The sequence below is a fragment of the Schistocerca serialis genome, chromosome 7 (genome assembly GCF_023864345.2).
Source record: "Schistocerca serialis cubense isolate TAMUIC-IGC-003099 chromosome 7, iqSchSeri2.2, whole genome shotgun sequence".
NCBI lineage: Eukaryota > Metazoa > Arthropoda > Insecta > Orthoptera > Acrididae > Schistocerca > Schistocerca serialis.
In genome coordinates, this window is record NC_064644.1 from 210,019,850 (window position 1) to 210,038,615 (window position 18,766).

The following is an 18,766-nucleotide window of genomic DNA, read 5'->3' on the forward strand; positions in this document are numbered from 1 at the left end:
TATGGATTCGTCGATTCTTTCAAGTATTTCTTCCTTACCGTGTGCACGTTGTAAATTCAACTCTGAAAATTTCTGTACTATCACGTGATCTCTTTCTTCCTGTTCTCTGTCCTGTTCCTCTTGTCTAATTTCTATTGAAATTAAACTATTATTGTGAGCATTCAAAATCGGTTGTACTTCTTCTCTAATTTCTTTCTTTGATTCATCTTTCATGTTTTTGAAACATGTCCCTGTTCGTGAGCCTAACTGTGTTTCCATTGTTTCCATCTCGGTTTTACTTGTTCCTATTTGTGATTCCAGTGAGTCTAACCGTGTTTCCATTGTTCCCATATCAGTTTTAATTTCAGATCGTAACTGCGATCCCACTGTTTTTAATTCAGATCTTAACTGTGATCCCACTGTTTTTAATTCGGTTTTAATTGTTCCTAGTAGTGATTCTAACTGAGATCCCAAATTTAGTATAGCACCCATCAACTGCTCCATTTCTTCTGTCGTTAACCACGTAATCTGAAAATTTTTCGATTGTGAAAAATTTTGAACTGTTTCCGGACTATTTTCCCTACTTATTAAATTGTTTTCAACTTTATTATTCATCATCCTGTTCTCCTGTATTGGCGAGTTCGCCATGTCAACAATTTCGTTATTCTGACTATTCATCATTTTTGCCTTTTTCATCGATCGCGTAATCATTTACAAAACATACAAAACTCGTCACTGTACGAAAATTACACACAATGGCTCCTTATCTCCAACAATACCATTCACACGAAATGTTTCCCTCAAACACGATTAACGAACAATTGAAATAATTGCACTAAATTGTCAAACGCGTATACAAGACAACAAAATTAAATTCTGAAATACCATTAGAAGAATGACAATTACCAAATCTACACGTGCAAAATAGACTACAATTACTAAACTACAAATTACTACAACAATACTACTGTCTACTATTTTTACAATCAGAATAATTCCAAGGGACGATCCGAAGCAGCGGTCGCCACGTGCATGGGGGCTTAATTATATAAATATGAAATGCAAATAATTTTTTAATTTTTTAGTAGCTGTATGTTCGATTACGAAGTCTCGTAAGCGGTTGGCCCTGACTAGTTTTAGTACGCAATCTGACTGCATAGAATGACAACAAAGAATGAAAGAAAATTTCCGTTACACAATTAATTAATTAAGTCCCCAGCAACTATAAAACGTACGAAACCAAAGCACAAGTGTAACTGTTCTGTGTGTGGAAGTGTGATTCAACGTACACATCTGGCACGGTTCTTCTTCAATAAGACCAGAAATTTTAAATACCATTTATACTGAAGTAATTAAAAAAAATAGAAATACTATAATTGCGTAAGGAAACCGGAATTACACTCTAATACAAGAACACAAGCCAGGTGCTTTGTTGACTGAACCTGTAATGACGCATTATTAAAGACACTGAAATAATAAAAAGAGTAGGGAATTTTTTTTACCTTCATATATATTGACGAAAAGCACTCTGATCATTACAATATCTCCATTCGAACAACATCTGCTGTCTAGCCCATCAAACAACTGCATAAAACATGGAACAAGCACTACTTACTACAACATCTCAACAGCGGCTCACTACTACCCCATCTCGATAAGCACTCTCCACCACCACTTCTCGACAAGAACTTTTCACTACGACATCTCAGCAAGCACTGACTACTACGAGTTCTCGACAAGCACTGCCAGTGGAGGCGGCTGAATAATACTCTTTGGCGCAATCTCTGGCGCTGTGGCTCAGTGTAGCCACCTTTCACTACCTCCACTTCACCATAATTAAGACATAAGCTTCTGATACTATCCTTTATCTTTTTAATATACTTCTGTAACGGCTCGTTATCGTGTTGGACTTCAAGATATCTCTTACCAATAGCTTCATGTCGCACTCGGGGGACAAATGATTATGCTTTCCTCCAGCTGCGTTGGTACAACCGGGTGTCAACAACTTCCCGCAGCCGTCGCTCTAACTCGCCCCACTGTCCGATGTATCGGCATCCCGTACACTTACGTCGTACAATAGTTACTCCTCGCGCAACTCCGACAACCCACCACCTCTCTGTCTGCCAAACTGGAACAATACAACACCAAAGTACTATCGACTTTACAAAATATAACAGTTAAATCTTAGTGAAGCGTCATTAAAAAATATTATACTTCGTAACACCCCCACGTCCTCATACCACAACCGCGCTCTGCTACCAGTGTAACATAGCATTAAGTGGAAGGGCTGTGGGTGAGGCGGTAGGCGTGCTACAACAGGTCTAACCAGGAAAGTACTTGGGCTCGAACAAACAGATCTGTATGAACGTTTGGCTACTGGACCATTATGTACCTGTGAATGTGCAGGTGGGTGTCGTTTTTCTGCAAAACTCTGCAGTCATGCTCTAGACATCACTGTAGATGTAATTGTAGACGCCATACGCAATACAGCAATCTTAACTATAAATGTAAATGCGGAATGTCAATAAAATACTCCGAGCAATACGAATGACTGCAAAACGCAAAGTGAAGAAATGCAAGTTGATCACATGGCGTATTTGCACATTCCTTAATATCAGTGTTGAACGCCACGTCAATGACGCTTTTGAAGTTGTTCACTGGTTCACCAATATCGTAGCCAGTGTTCTGCCAGGCGTAACGAAGCATTGGTCTGTGTACTCCCGCAGATAACTGATTGTAAATGACAGAATGCATATTCATGATAAAGAATCTGTCGTGCAATTTCGGCTGCATATTACTAGAACGTAGTTTAATGAAGTCTGTTATTCTCTTGGCATATATTTTATATTGCCTGAAGAAATACATATCCGGAGGTTGTGCATATTTTGTAGTTTTAGGCGGAGTGATTTTTAAATCTACATGTTTTCCGCCAGATGCTCCCAGTAGTACTCGTTCATCCTTATGTCCAGACCAGGAGTCACAAAGTACTAATGACTTTCTCGACAAACGTGGATTCAAAACTGACAGAAAAAAAACGTCTTCAGATGTTGTTTCATCATCTTCCCACTCACACTTGCATCGACGACGACATTTGGAGGGCACCGCGTTTCTGTTTCCCTTGACACGCGGGGTCCTAACTTTCCAATGGATTCTTGGAAGCATATATAGAGTTTGTCTGCCAATCGTCCGTCCATTGATATAGAAACATCGATCGTGTAACAATGTGTTGCACAGTTAACTGATTGCAACATCGCGACAGTTGTTCTCTCCCCTTTCATGGATAGCGTTCTGTCACAAGAAAGTTCATAGTTGAACTGACTCTGATCACAGTTCCATACAGAACTAATATCGATGTTTTCTCTCGTGATATGCTCATTGACGTCAGCAAAAAACGTTTGAGCTCTTTCAATCAACTCTTTTTCGTCATCCTTATCTTTTCGTGCTTGGTGCATAGTGATACAGGGTGATGTTATCCTAAACTCCTTTTTCAAATCAGTAATAAATCCTAGTGAAGTTGTAAAGTTTGTACACCCGAGATTTCTGGCTTCGTCCAATGTCCAATGTTGTGAATGCCAATAATGAACGGCGGAACCGCATTCTAGCGCTTCATCGAATTTCGCCGTTATACGCTCCTTGATGGTCTTGAACAGCAGTGTACGATTTCCTTTAAAAACTGTATTTCCTTCTGCTTTCTTTGCCACGTAATCCAGTATGTTTTTAATATTGCTTTACACTTCAGTTTAGGGTATCTTTTCAGAAGCTTGTCGTATGTGTCGAAACCTCTTACGCAATAATCATCGTACATGTTCTCCAGTATGTTGTCATCAAACGCCGTGATGATACTTGCAACTTGAACCTTCTTCTTGGGAGACGGTTGGTATTCACTGTCACTGCTTCCATCGCCTCTTCCCGCACTTGCCGTAACACTACCGTTTGCAATGAGTTGTTCGTCATTATCATCCCTATCATCATCATTATGTGTTAGTGTTACAACAGTATCTGTTTCTAACTTAGGCTCATATTTCTGCACTATAACAGATACCAGAAAACATGCGAATGATTAGTCTTCTACACGAATACCATCTTCACGAAGAAGGGTTCTTCGTAACTTCATCTCAACCAATCGCAATACATTAACGGGATTGATTACCAATCGCCGAGCCATCTGACGCTTCAATACACAAATAATGTCACAAAATGCAACTTCAGAGACACACTGCACCGTCCCTACTGGTCCCGACTGGCGTACCGACAGGTCAGTGTGCAATGCGGCATGGAATACGCAGAGGCCTCTAACAAACGACTGCAGAGTTTTGCAGATGCGGGAGTATCACTAGTGCAATAAGAGACCTTAACATTATTTCTCACACGATTATGGTGTATTTGTGTTTGTTCGAGTCCAAGTACTTTCCTGGTAAGTATAATTTTATTGTAACTAACCATCCAGTAAAATCCAATGATTCTCTTAAAACAAAACTTTTAAAATCATGAAATAATTGATTTAAAATAATATGTCAAAAAAACTTTACAATGAAACGTTTAATTTTATGTGGTACCTAGTCCAAGGACACGGTTGCAGCCAGATGTGAATATAACACATGCGCTCTTTCTATCAAAATTACTGCAGTTTCTCATTCGTCTATCTCTGCTCAATGCAAACAGTACAAAAGGAAACTACTATCTGAATTTGTCTCTGGAAGGGACACGAAAATAACCAACTAAATACAGTACGCATGAGTAGCATGACAAGTTTTCGGACTTCCCCTCCCACAGAGTTGTCTTAGTTAAATATACGCCACGACTGAGCCACATAGAACAGGCCCGGAATTCAGACCCCTGGGCGACGACCGTTCCAATCACCACAGCTCACTATAACTCAAAAAGGTTAATGATCGGTACTATCCACGGTGTCACCGATACCGACCAAAGGCATCTTCTGTCCGGAACACGTCGTACAGCAGGTTGGCGCAGTCCGGGGCCCTGCTCTTCCGTCTCGCTCCCTGGTTGCAACCGTTCTCCGGTCGCAGCTCTTGGCAGTCGGCAGAGGGCGACTCCTGAGTGACTGAGTGACGCTGGTCGCGCCACACTGTAGTACCGGCGCGGGAAGGTTGCTCGCGGCAGTCAAAGGCGTCGGACATGTATAGCATCGGCACAACTTTAATCAAGTTAACCCTATGTTTTAAGAATCAGCATGCAAATTGCAATACAAATACGGGTGTTTTCGTAGCAAGCACTATCTGCCTCTGTATTGAGATAAGAAAGAAGACTAAAACAGATGACTGCCATATGGATGAGTTACCTTGAATTCTCAATACTGCCAGGGATTTGTTCTCGCTTTAGGGCAGGGACATTTGATCTAGTGTGATATCAGATATTGTTTAATGCATACTGTTGCTTACCAATGGTGCAGACTTTCGTCAAGTCCAGTGCTACAAATCTGTAAGCACTTCCTGGCAGTGAATCCAGACTTTATGCCCAAAATGGTGACGTGTCTGTAACACTGGGCATTGTCGAAACGCGTCTTTTGAACATTAATCGCATACCAATTTTCCATTGTCTTATCACGAACGCTTTCCCATCTATTATTTAATATCCCATTTTAAATCGTCTTTTCGGATGAATAGGTCCTCAAAAAGTCATAATGCACCCAGTATTGTTATATGTTTCCCCTGTATTTGTTTCCAAAACTCTGCTAACGATGGTGGACCGCCCACCAAATCACCTAGGGCTAACCAGATAATTAGGATTGTGGAAAGGGTCAAGGGAGTTGCTGTCGGATTCATTTCACAATTGTAATTTATTATCATTTAGTTCACAAATACCCTTTTGAAAGAATTAAATTTGCTTTGCAGCTGAAGGCCTCCGAACAGATGCTGCTTTAGAATACGTTCAACTTTGAAAAGACATGGAGCAGTTAAATTCACGAATAAGATAAATCGAATACATATATGAGATCAGCAAGCGAATCGGCTGAAGGCCGTATTTTCAAAATTCCAAATATACTATGATGAGTACTGAAGGCAGAAGTCCACCATGTTTTAAGGTGCTGAAAGGGCTGATGGCCCACAAGGTGCAGAGAAAGAGATAAACAAACGCAATCAGATGGCTGAAGACCGCAAGGTTAAATTCTGAAAATTAAGGAACTATATATATTGCAACAATCGGTAAAACAATAGATTAAGTTTACAAACTTCCTTTTGCAACACTAACGGCGGAAGGCCTACAGTAACTTGTAAAATCTTTCAGAGGAAATTACAATAACCTTTCAAGAGCAGAAGGCAATAATGTTTGGACTCGAAGGAAACTCTGAGAACATGTTTCCAGGGCTAAAGGCCCACAACTAACCTTGACAAATTAAAAATATAAAATACAGTTAAATTACAACAACATTAATACTACCAAAAGGATAATTAAGAGAACGGCACTAAGGAGTCTCCAGTGGATCGGTCTGCCCTCGTTCACTTAGGCGAGACAGGAGGTGAGTCCAAATACACTTAATTCGTGCGAACCCAACCAAGGGACAGTCACGGACCGACCGACCAACAATCCACCAAAGTCAGGCCCAGCTTAAGTGATGAGTGGCGGCAACGGCCGGGCGGGCGATGTCCACGCAGGGCTCATTGCTGCTCCAACCCGACTGCACTAGTGCCGCATTGCAACTCCCCGACTGGCAGGTCCGGACTGCTCTCCGGACGCGTTCCAACTGACTGGCAGTCGAGCGAATATACTACGAGAGGGGATATATCGATACGCACTGCTAACGCCTCTCACAGTCAGACAAAGAGGCAACTCAGTGACAGTAGTAATTTAAATTAACGTAGTGAGGTGGAAGTACGTTAAAATCAGGGTGTAAAATATATGATGGCGGGAACACGAGCCACGCACGGCTCCGATGGGTTATAATGTAATAATGAAACACTAAAAAATTCTCGTCATGTGGTATGGCAGGAGAAGTGCAATGTTAGCTGCCATAACAAAATAAATTAATCGGTAACTTATCGTGTAATCTGGTCACTGTACACAAAGAGCAATGTCGATACAACTTCGTAGTACACCAGGTTATTTTTCTATTTCAACGAATTGCCTAACCAGGAACGCTGTAGGACAAGTTGATGATCTTGAAATTAAGATCGAGTCTGCCTTTAATAGAATTTTATTTAGGCTTAATTTTTACAAAGTTTAATGAAACTTATCTAAAAATAAAGTTAGTTGAATGACAAATTATGTTAGCAAAAAGTGATGCTAGTACTGTGGGATCTACCAAATGAAAGGAAGAATGTCTGCAACAATTAAGCACTAAGATATCTTGATCTATGCTGCTCACCGATACAAGATAAAGACACAAAATACAAACTGCAATTAACTCAGCAATTAAAGATGCATCCCAAAGTATACGAGAAGCAAGCTGCTCGGATAACGAATCACGCTATAGTAGCTTGTGTAAAGTTACGTCTCCCCAAATTCAGGAAAGTTGCAGAAAGGGCAGCGAAATTCTCACTTTTTGCATGCATCTTACGATCATGACCTTTGCACTGGAAGGAAGCAATGTTACTCTCTTCGATTGCCGCATACACGGTATGTACTAGTTGACAAGACGCAATCTCATTGCATAAAAAATGGTTCAAATGGCTCTGAGCACTATGGGACTCAACTGCTGAGGTCATTAGTCCCCTAGAACTTAGAACTAGTTAAACCTAACTAACCTAAGGACATCACAAACATCCATGCCCGAGGCAGGATTCGAACCTGCGACCGTAGCGGTCCTGCGGTTCCAGACTGCAGCGTTTTTAACCGCACGGCCACTTCGGCCGGCCTCTCATTGCATAAACCAAATTTCTGGAGCGGATCGAAACTGACACTCCCGCTCTATCTGACCGGCACCACAATATCTAGGCCTCTGAAGTTAGTGCAGATAGACAAAAAATGTCATGCTGACATTATTCCGATGCGATAGTAAGGCCTGCTGCTGACAGTATTCACACAAAAGTGGCGGAGAGGGCCACACCCTGGCTTCCGTGAAGGTTACTCAACACCCCAGGGAGGCCCGTGGACCTATTAAGATTTACAGACTGCCCTCTGCTAACAAAGGAGACCAGAGACACATAGGGGGCCCTCCTGAACCGCTACTAATGCTCAAAGTTTCCTCTCCAAGTACACATTTCCAGTGCCCACAAATGTGAACGCAAAACAGTGGGCGAAAAATGAATTGTAATCGCCTAGCGACATATGGCAATGATTTGTCACACTGTTTAATCCTGTAAACATCACACAAAAGGGTACACAGGCTGCGGAGTCGAAATAACGAACAAAAAGGTATTCAGTGTTACGTATTCATACAGAAGGTATGTCGTTTCTGAGAGACATTATATGTATACACCTCCATACTGTCTACTGCATAGAAGCTAATACTGAGTTATATGTCTCTTGATGTACAGAGCTGGTGCTACACGAAATAGCGTAATCTTTAGTTTTTAACGTACCATAAGTAGAATTCCTGATTTAAACTTTATCACTAATCTGTTTCCTGCTCTGCTCTTTTCTTCCTTTGAAACAGAAAGGTTGTGAATTTGATGAGGTACTGGTCATAAATCAGCGAGAAGGCTGGACCTAAATTAGCTTCCTTCCACTTGTTACTCAAATCTGTACAAGCTGTAGTGCTACATGTCGGGACACGTGCGTGTGTTTGCCCCGCCCTTCCCCCCCAGACCAAGGCCTCCACAAAATACAGAGAAAAGTAATAATTAATAATCAAGCAATCTCTTTAAAGATTCAAGACATCTTGATAATAAACAGCACCGGTACATTCATTTTTATATTAGTTTTATTTCGCGTTCTTATAATTTCCAGTAGCAACTTAACCCATTAATAAAACTTCCAAGAGAAAAAGGATTTTATTATAAACATTCCTTAAAGGATTTCGTCAGTGATCATTTTAAGAGAATTAATTACTCAGAATGGTGGCAACTGTTAAAAATTCTAAAAATTTTAAATGGTATCTTCTTCTTCCTCATTGACGCTTGGGAATACACTGATGACCACTTTTCCAGCGTTTGGGACAGTCAGAATGACCCCTGTCGGCAAAAAACACGGTCATTTCAGCAAGTAGACTTCGGTACCCTGCCCCACCACATAGTTGGCAAAAGGCCTATTTTTTTAAAGTCAGATGAGGCCAGAGGCTCACTGCATGGTGGCCTCTCAGAAGCCATAAGAGATCGTAGCACCGTCGCCTCCAGCACATCGCGTTTTAGCTTCGATGCGTATCAACAGGAGCAGCTTCGTCTCCGTCGTGGACGCATTCTGTTATTTGCACTCGCCGACTTGAAAGTTCAGTAGTAACAGTTCAACTGTTCAGCATCGTGAACAGAACATGGCAATGTGCTTGTGTACGCAGGCTACCTCGTTCACTCAGCAAGCGCGACCATCTCGCAGTATAGCCATGAATTGATATACCCAGCCATGTGGTAGGGTTTCCTCATGACCACCACTTTTGTCACTTTCATAGGTATTAAGTTTTTCAGTTCTTAATCTCTGGCTTAAAGGGAACCCGTCAAACATTTACAGCACAATACTGGCATTAATCTGGCCCAGTTAACTTTGTGTAACGTCGCATGGCTTACGAGCAATTTAGCTGACGTGCTTTAACATTGCTTATGCTCAGAAAAAGCTTCCCTTGACTGAATACTGTGTACCTCCAGTATGAGAATACATATACACTGCCAGGCAAAAAAACAAACACACACGACGTATGCAACGTCGTACATGTGCATATCATCGGTGGGTGTGTAAAATAATGATTAAGGTTGTAAAGCTCTGTGACAGCTAATACAGCCATCATTAGTGTTGCTAGCAGGCCTGGAATGGTATATAACGTGCGTGAACAACATCAGATGTTGAGTGATCGCTGTGGTGGACACAGAGATGATGCATATTGTGGCATCAGCACTTGACAGACTTTGGAAGGAGGCTTCGTTGTCCGTCTCCCTTTGGCATGCTGGTCGAATCAGGGAAAATCCAGATTTGTGGGGTATTCGAACGTGGCAGTGGCCCAATGTCGGACTGTATGGGAACTTGTCTGCAGATACATTTGTTTTCAAAGTTCTGGTCGACCAGCAAAATGGACAATCGCCGTACTGCGCAGGAAGAAAATCTGTCCCTGCCATCCACCAACAAGCAACATTGTGTGTCACCCGACACTACTCATCAGAGACTAGTACCATCTGGTCCATGCTCAGGATGCCATTAACACCACAAAACGAACAGCTGCATCTGAAGCGGTGCTGTGACCAGAAAGCTTCGATTGCAGATGGATGGTGTCCCATTGTGTTCAGTGATAGACCGTCGTTCTGCGCTATAGTGGATGACAATCGTTGGCGAGTACCGAGACGACCTTGGGAGAGGTCCAATTTTTTCCAGTGTTTTAGAGCGACACAGCAGCGTTATTCCAGGAGTTTTGGTGTGGGAAGCCATCATGTATGACATTAGGTCATTGCTGGTAGTGATTGAAAGAACTCTGACAGCACAAGCGTCCATCAAGGACACCATGGGTCCTCATGTATTACTTCCCACCTAACATTATAGTGGTGTCATTGTTCAACAGAACAATACTCAATCACACAAGGAACGGGTCTCTAGAAACTTCTACGTGGTGTTGAGTTACGCCTGTGGACAGCAGGACTCTCAGATCTGTCTCTGATAGAATATATGTGGGATCATCTCTTATGTCAACTGTGTCCCAGTGCCACTAACAATGATATCAAGGACCATTTGCTATAGTCGTTTACCAACGTGACTCAGAAGAGGATACAACGCCTTTGTAATACTCATCCCAATCGAATTAGTGCGCGCATCCCAGCCTTCTGACTGGTTTGATGTGGCCTGCCATGAATTCCTGTCTTGCACTAACCTCTTCATATCAGTGAAGCACTTGCAACCTACATAATCGATTATTTGCTGGATGTATGATAATCTCGGTCTTCCTCTACAGTGTTTACCCCTACAGCTTCCCCTAGTACAATGGAAGTTATTCCTTGTTGTCTTAATAGATGTCCTATCATCCTGTCCCTTCTTCTTGTCAGTATTTTCCACACATCCCTTTCCCTGCAGTTCTGCGGAGAATATAATCACTCCTTACCTTATCAGTCCATCTAATATTTAACATTCGTCTCTAGCACCACATCTGAAATGTTTCGATTCTCTTCTGTTTTTCCCACAGTCCATGTTCCACTCCTGAACCTTTCTATTATTTCCATCGTTGCTCCTTTGCCATACAGACCGAACAGAAGAGGCGAAAGACTACATCGCTGTCTTACAACCTGTTTAATCCGTGCACTTCGTTCTTCGCCTTCCATTCTTATTTTTCCCTCTTGGCTGTTGTACATGTTGTATATTATAAGTCTGTCCCTATAGCTCAGCCTGTTTCCCTCAGAGTTTCTAACATCTTGTACCATTTGACGCTTTTTTCCAAGCTGACAAGTCCTATGTTCGTACCTTGATTATTCTTTAGTCTTGCTTCCTTTCTTAACCGCAACGTCATAATTGCCTCTCTGGTGCTTTTACCTTTCCTAAAGCCAAACTGATCGTCATCTAACGCATCCTCAATTATCTTTCCCATTCTTTTGTATATTAGACCTATTCTTGTCCTCTATTTCGATGCATGAGCAGTTAATCCGATTGTGCTGGAGTTCTCGCACTTACCAGCTCCTACAGTCTTCGGAATTGTGTGGATGATATTTTTCTGAAAGTCAGATGACATATCGCTAGATTCATTAATCTATATAGCAACGTGAGTATTCGTTTTGTTTCTGCTTCGCCCAATGATTTTAGAAATTCTGATGGATTGTTACCTATACCTTCAGCCTTATTTGATCTTAAGTTCTTTAAAGCTGTCTTCAATTCTGAATCTAATTCTGGATCCAACTCTCGTTTATATCGACTCCTGTTTCTATGTCTCGTACATCAGACAAGTCTCCCCCCTCACAGAGGTCTTCATTGTATTCTTTCCTCCTACCGGCTCTCTCTGCTGCATTTAATAGTGGAATTCCCATTTCACTCTTAATGTTACCATGCTTGTCTTTAATTTCACGAAGGTTGTTTTGAGTTTCCCACATGCAGCGTTAGTCCTTCTGACAACTATTTATTTTTCGGTTTCTTCACATTTTTCCTGCAGTCGCTTCACTTTAGCTTCCCTGCACTTCCTACTTATTTCACTAGTAAGTGACTTACACTTCTGTATTCCTGAATTTCCCTGAAGTATTTCTCCTTTTACCCATGTTTTTTTAGCATTTGCCTTCGTTGTACTTACGTTTTTCTTTCCAAGTTCTGTGACTGCCCTTTTTAGAGATGTTCATTTCTCTTCAACTGAACTGCCTACTGAGCTATTCCTTCCCACTGTACCTATAGCCTCCAAGATTTTCAAAGCCTATCTCTTCATTATTTAGTACCTATGTCTCACAGTTCTTTGCGTACTGATTCTTCCTGATAAGCCTCTTAAACTTCAGCCTACTCTTCATCACCACTAAACTGTGGTCTGAGTCTATATCTGATCTTCGGTACATTTTACAATCCAGTATCTGATTTTGGAATCTCTTCCTGACCATGATGCAGTCTAACTGAAATCTTCCTGTATCTCCTGGTATTTTCCAAGTATACCTCCTCCTGTTTTGATTTTTGAACACAGTATTTATTGCAGAATTCGATATTACCCTATACTAATTTGACCAGAAATCCTTGTCTTCACTGACATCACTGACCGTCAATATACCTCGATTGAGCCTTAGCATTTTCCTTTTCCGCTATCCAGCTTACCTACTATGTTCTGACATTCGAAGCAGCGACTAAAGTCCGCGACATATTGGAAGGCGGCCCAATTTTCAGCCGTTCTGCGCATCCCTCTCCACTAGACACTGGTAGCCAATAATATTCATTTTCTTTCCGAGCGGCTATCACAGAGTTACAGCTTGACTGCGAGAATCTCGATCCTACATGCTGCACTGTTGCCGTACTTCGCAACAACCGAATTATTCATTCAACTATCAGCTGTTTTGTTTTATTTTTCTTTCTTGTAGCAGTATAGCTGTGAACGTGCATCTGTAGATGTTCAAGTGCGATTAAAAAAAAAGTCACGTGTAGGCAATAAATGTGAAGTGATTCACAAGCAGGAGATGGGAAAATTTACCGCATTTATAACTTTTTCATACGTGAATTTGAAAGCAGGTCTCCTACTGTTGACGTTTGAAATCACAAGGACGGACTCCCAAAATCATATGATATCGACAAGAGAACTGTAAACAGAATTAGAAAGCATCAGAGCTGTAGGAGCTGTAGAAAACGTTGGTTTTGTGTCGCCTGGAAAGCATCGAAACCGCAAGGAACCTGTAAAACAAATGGATGATTTTAACAACGATGTTTTAAAGTGCTCCATATGTATGATGAATGCCTGACATCACAAAAACGTGTTACAGTTATTTCCAGATATGTTAAGAAGAGATTTTAGCTCAAAGAAGTGACATAGGTAGCACGAACTACATCTCATATAAAGATTCACGATACAAGAGAAGGAGTCAGTTCAACCGTGTATTACCTTGATGAAACATGGACCAATTAGAATCATTCCGGGAAGATCTGCTGGAAAATGAGTGATGGTACCGGCGGTTTTAAGGTTGTCATAGGAATAGGTTCTCAGATAATTATTCTGCGTGCTGACTCTTCGTCTGGTTTTGTTTCTGAGAGTAAACGGCGTGTAAGAAAAACAGCAGTGACTACCATTCGGAAATAAATGCTGTCAATGGCGTGACGTGATTCACAATTCTTGTCATACATTGCTTCGAAGTCGGTCATAGCCAGTTATAATTCAACTGTTACAGAGAAAACACCAAGTGCAAACACCAAAAAAGCGGCTTAAAAATAAAAGTATTAAGCACAGTGTAGACCAGACTCGTGCCGATCTCCTGCAGCTGGTTAATTTATGCAAGTCACGTGGCATTAGGTACAAATTTGACTTCCTTGCCCGTGAATGGGGTCACACAGTTTTGCGTTTAACCACGTGTCACTGTAGTGTAGCCCTATGAAATTAATTTGGGAAAAGGATAAGGCTATGTGGGCGAAAAAAAAAAACGTTCAGGATAACATTCACTGAATCGCTTGTGCATGAGGCAACAGACAACATCCCCCTGTAGCGTGGGCACAGTCTGTGTGGCATGCTGATAAACTTCAGAAAGAATAATTTGACAGGGAAGTGATGATGGATGTAAGCCTTGAACCTACATGAAAATTTAAAATCAGGTTCTTCGTAAACAGATTGAAATAGAAGTGACGGTGGTACTGCGATGTAGACTTTGGACCAAAGTACTGATATTTCTTAGTTTTAAAGACTCGTGGTTTAAAAAATGTGTTTGTCAACATATCATTTGCGTACACAATAATGAGAACTTCCTAGCCTTTTTGATTAGGACTTTGTATCCTTTGAATTATGCAGACTATAATGTTGAACATATTGCCCAAGGAGAAGTTAAACTTTTCAAAAATGGCTCAAATGGCTCTGAGCACTATGGGACTTAACTTCTGAGGTCATCAGTCCCCTATAACCTAGAACTACTTAAACCTAACTAACCTAAGGACATCACACACATCCATGCCCGAGGCAAGTCTCGAACATGCAACCGTAGCAGCAGCGCGGTTCCAGGCTGTAGCGCCTAGAACCGCTCGGCCACCACGGCCGGCGTTAAACTTTTCCCACTGTGTTGTATGCTCTAATAACACGCGACAATGCAGCTGGATAAGTTCGTCAAAAGTTCGATATTTCCACATATAAACCCCTATCATTTTCAAGGCACGAATAGGATAAGGCCCTAAAATGACAGTAACTGTTATTTGTTGAGATATCGGTCGTTTTCGATGTTATCGGTCATCATTCCCTGGAGTTATTGCCAGATGATGGTTAATTGTTTGCTTGTGCAATGGATTATAAATGCAGTCTCTCACTGTAATGTCGAACGAGTTAGTTTACACTCATAATGCCTGTTAACCACGAAAAATATGACAAATTACTAATCATTTTTACGATAGGCTTTTCATTAGTCTTTTCTACCACTATTTCTTTTTTATGTGGAGTGATTACACTTAACTACAGTCAGACACACCAACACACACACCTTATACATATTTTTAAAAACTCTATTGAGCAGAAGCAGTTGTCAACCAAATATAATGATTTCGGTTTGCACTTGAAGTTAATTTTGTTTTGTATTACATTTTTACTTATAATACAGTTCAAATATCAATAAATAACAATTATTGCAAGCAGTTTCAGTGATCTTGCCGTTAGACGATCGTCATGTTGAGAAAAATTGTACTTCGCGTCCTAAGAAAGCTGTGTGGCTGTTCTCGATGTCATGCGGAGTAAATCTGTGGAGCAGTGGATGCAACGTCGTCAAGACGTGAATTAATGTTTCTCTCATGACGACTGATCAAATTGGTTTTAATGTTTACTGTTCCCATCATAGATTTGAAAGTATACTATGGTAGCAAATGAGCCTGATTGTTGTCCCTAGCAACGCAGTTCGGCGACGTGGACTTTGTCCGCTCTCTGCTGCCGCGCATGCGCAGTTGTGATCCATTCACTGCTCCGCCTCTATGCGCGGAAGCGCCGTCTTACGTGACGCAAGCTATAATATAATGTTATCCTTCCTTCGGTTATTCAGTTCTCTCTCAGGATCCATGTTCATTGTGATCTTAAGCCACTTAGTTGTTTACGGTATTCCATCAAAAACGTGTTTAGCATAACTTATATCTGTCTTTGTTTTCGGAAAATAAATGTTGTTAGTAAATTAAATTTTGCATGCATTCTCAATCATTTTATACATTCCCCACGGTTTAACTATCATATGTTTCACAATTAAAGCAGAAAATATTAGCCAGTAAATGATTACATAGTTTTGGTTGTGAAACCAGTGAAGGACACCGAACAATCCTTCCTTTTCGTTTCATTTTATTGTACATAATTAACATTCAGTTTCCTCTTGTCTCATGAACACTGAGCCTTTCCTGCAACGTCTCTGACTGTTCATGTCAGAGGGAGTTTCCTGTCTGTGCTGCCAAGCTGGTACTGTCTGTGGCCACGGCGGAAGCACAAACAACGTCAGCTGGTGAGGAGTCCCTACAACAAAATACCTGGGGAGCAGGAAGTGAACAGTCTGTCTGCTGGTGTGGGTCGGCGATCAGCCGGGCTGTGTACTGCAGTGACTGAGGTGCGACTGCTGAGCAACGAGGGTAACACCTATCTACAGGTAACGACAGGCTGTCTGTTTCCCTTTATTACTGAGATTTAAAGAGTACGGCGCCCTGGTGGACGATATGCCTCTCATGTATCAATATGGACAGATGTAGATTTGACAGGAGTATGTGTTCCACCATACCAAAAAGCGTCAGCACAAGATCAAGAACGCAACAGCAGAGAGGGCTGTGCGACGACTTAAGCCATTAGTACGCTGACTGGGACGACACCACGACTGGAGCGACACCTATATGAAGATAATATAAGCATTGCTCCATCTAGCCATGGGGAGTGGATGACGAGTCGTCATACAAGGCTGAAGCAGTGACTTATGACCAGTATTGTTTTCCTTGCATTGAAATTGTGTATACCGAAGGACATTGATTATTTGCATGTCACCATTTGCTTGTGAGATACCTTTGTGAATACACCAAGTTAAATATTGTTAATTTAACTTACTGCAATAAACTCCATTAATACTATTTGCTTGAATTGTTGTCTATACCTTCTCCTTTTCCTCTAACAGATACGAATCCTTTACGGCTCCCACAAGCTCGATCCTCCACACCCACTTGTCTCCCATTCTCGCCCATCCCGGCCCATTGCCGAACCTGTATTCTTGCATCCCACCTGCTCTCCATCTTCACACTCTCCATACCCTTGCCCAAGTTGACTCCCACCAACTCTCCCTCCCTGATGATGTCCTTGTTCCCTCCATCTATCCCACCCTACCAGATCTAACCCCCTCCCTCTCCCCCCTCTTCCTCCTGGGCTCCCTCTGTTCCTCCTCACATTCCTCTCTCCCCCCTCCTCTCTCCCTTGTCTCCCTCTTCCCCCCCTCCCACTCCCCAGGCTTCCAACCCTTACTATCTCCTCTTCCTCTCTCCCTTCTTTCTCCTACTGAGTCCTTCCCCCCTCCTTCCCCCCTTGCCTTTCCCCTACAACCAGTGGCAACCCCCCCCCCACCCTTCATCAGTGTGTTGGTGTCTGATCATCACCACAGTGGTTCTGTGCATCAGTGTTTCTTCACTTTGTGCAACAGTGTTTTCATGGGTGTCCTTCTCCGTTCATGTATCTAACTGGATGTCTAAGTTTGTTTTAACTGTTGACGTCCTTTATGTACACAGTGCATTCGGTCGAACGGCTTCAGATCTATCATGTTATGTTTATTTTCATATTTTACCATGTCTTTTTTTCTGTACTTTGTCTTATTGTATCTTACGTTGTACATATGTAGGCCACTGCTGGCCCACCTCGTATGAGGAATGAAATTACAATAGAAAAAAAATTGTTGTATAGCGATCCGAGAAAACAGCTTCCTAGGCACCCTATATTAGACAAGTGGGAAGGATACTACATTATGCTAGTGTGCTTCTCAGATGTGCTGTCAAGAGGATAAACAGCCAACACGCCACTGATGCTATGCCTCTCATGTACCGATACGGCCAGATGTGGAAGTGACAGGACTATGCTAGTGTGATTCTCAGCTGCGCTGTCAATAGGACCAATAGCTACCACACCACTGATCGTTGGCCTGTTTTCATTACCGATGGAGACTATTTGGTCCACTCTCCTTTTTACTGCTGTGGTTGGTACCACAGTGTGAGATGTAAATAAAGAGTCGTTCATCAGCGTCTCAGTGACGTTGTTTAGCAAACATTGTCACTCATTAGTGTTTGAGTGACGTTGTTTGGGAGACATTATGGTTGACTGATGTATGAGTGACTTCGTTCTAAGCTGTCGTTGTTGTGCATTAGGACATTGCGATTGATCGGTGTGTCAGCGACTTTGTTTTAAGCTGTCATTTTGGTGTATTATGGCAATGACGTTTTTACTTATACCTCTTCATCCGTCGTTGTACCATGGATTGAGTCCGTTTAATGCCTACTAGCATGAGTTCATGCTTTGTTAAAGTATATATGTTAGTGTATTTTTCTGTATTATAAGTGAGTGGACTTGTTTTGGATGCCATGATTCTTTCTACTTCGTCTGCTGTTGAAAATCAACATTAAGTGCGACTTTTTTTATTGATTACATGAGGTAGCTGTTCGTCCTTTTAAGTTATGTAAAGGAATCTAATGCTCAATTGAAAGTTAGTTTATGAAAGTTGGCACCATTTGGTTGCTTTCAAATATCTACTCCTCCGAAATTTTATAACATATGGTGGAATAGATGTGACAGCTATTGATGTAAGATTGCCATCATTGAACTGTGTTTAAGTAGTTCGCCAGTAATTCTAAGGATACGTGATGAGTTCAGTAACTGTGAAGTCAGTTGAGATATGTTTGTTATGAGTATTTTCAGAGTTGTGTGTCGAAGAATGGTTTTAAAAGAAATTGAGAACTAACTTATAAATGTCGTTAATGATTCGCAAGGAGAAAGCCTTGTTTTCCTTTTGGAGAAGGGAGGAGTTGTAGACGGCTATTAAACAATATTATTATCGACGATTGTCAAATTTCTCTTACCATGATCTGTAATATGATGATTTTGTGATTATCAATAAATGGTGACTTGAAT

General features: G+C 41.5%; 1 protein-coding gene across 2 annotated transcripts in view; it reads left to right on the forward strand.

Annotated features, from left to right (window-relative positions):
* LOC126412813 (cytochrome P450 4C1-like) overlaps window positions 1–18,766 on the forward strand; it is a 510,424-nt gene that overhangs the window by 154,103 nt on the left and 337,555 nt on the right. The gene's annotated exons all lie outside the window — the stretch shown is intronic.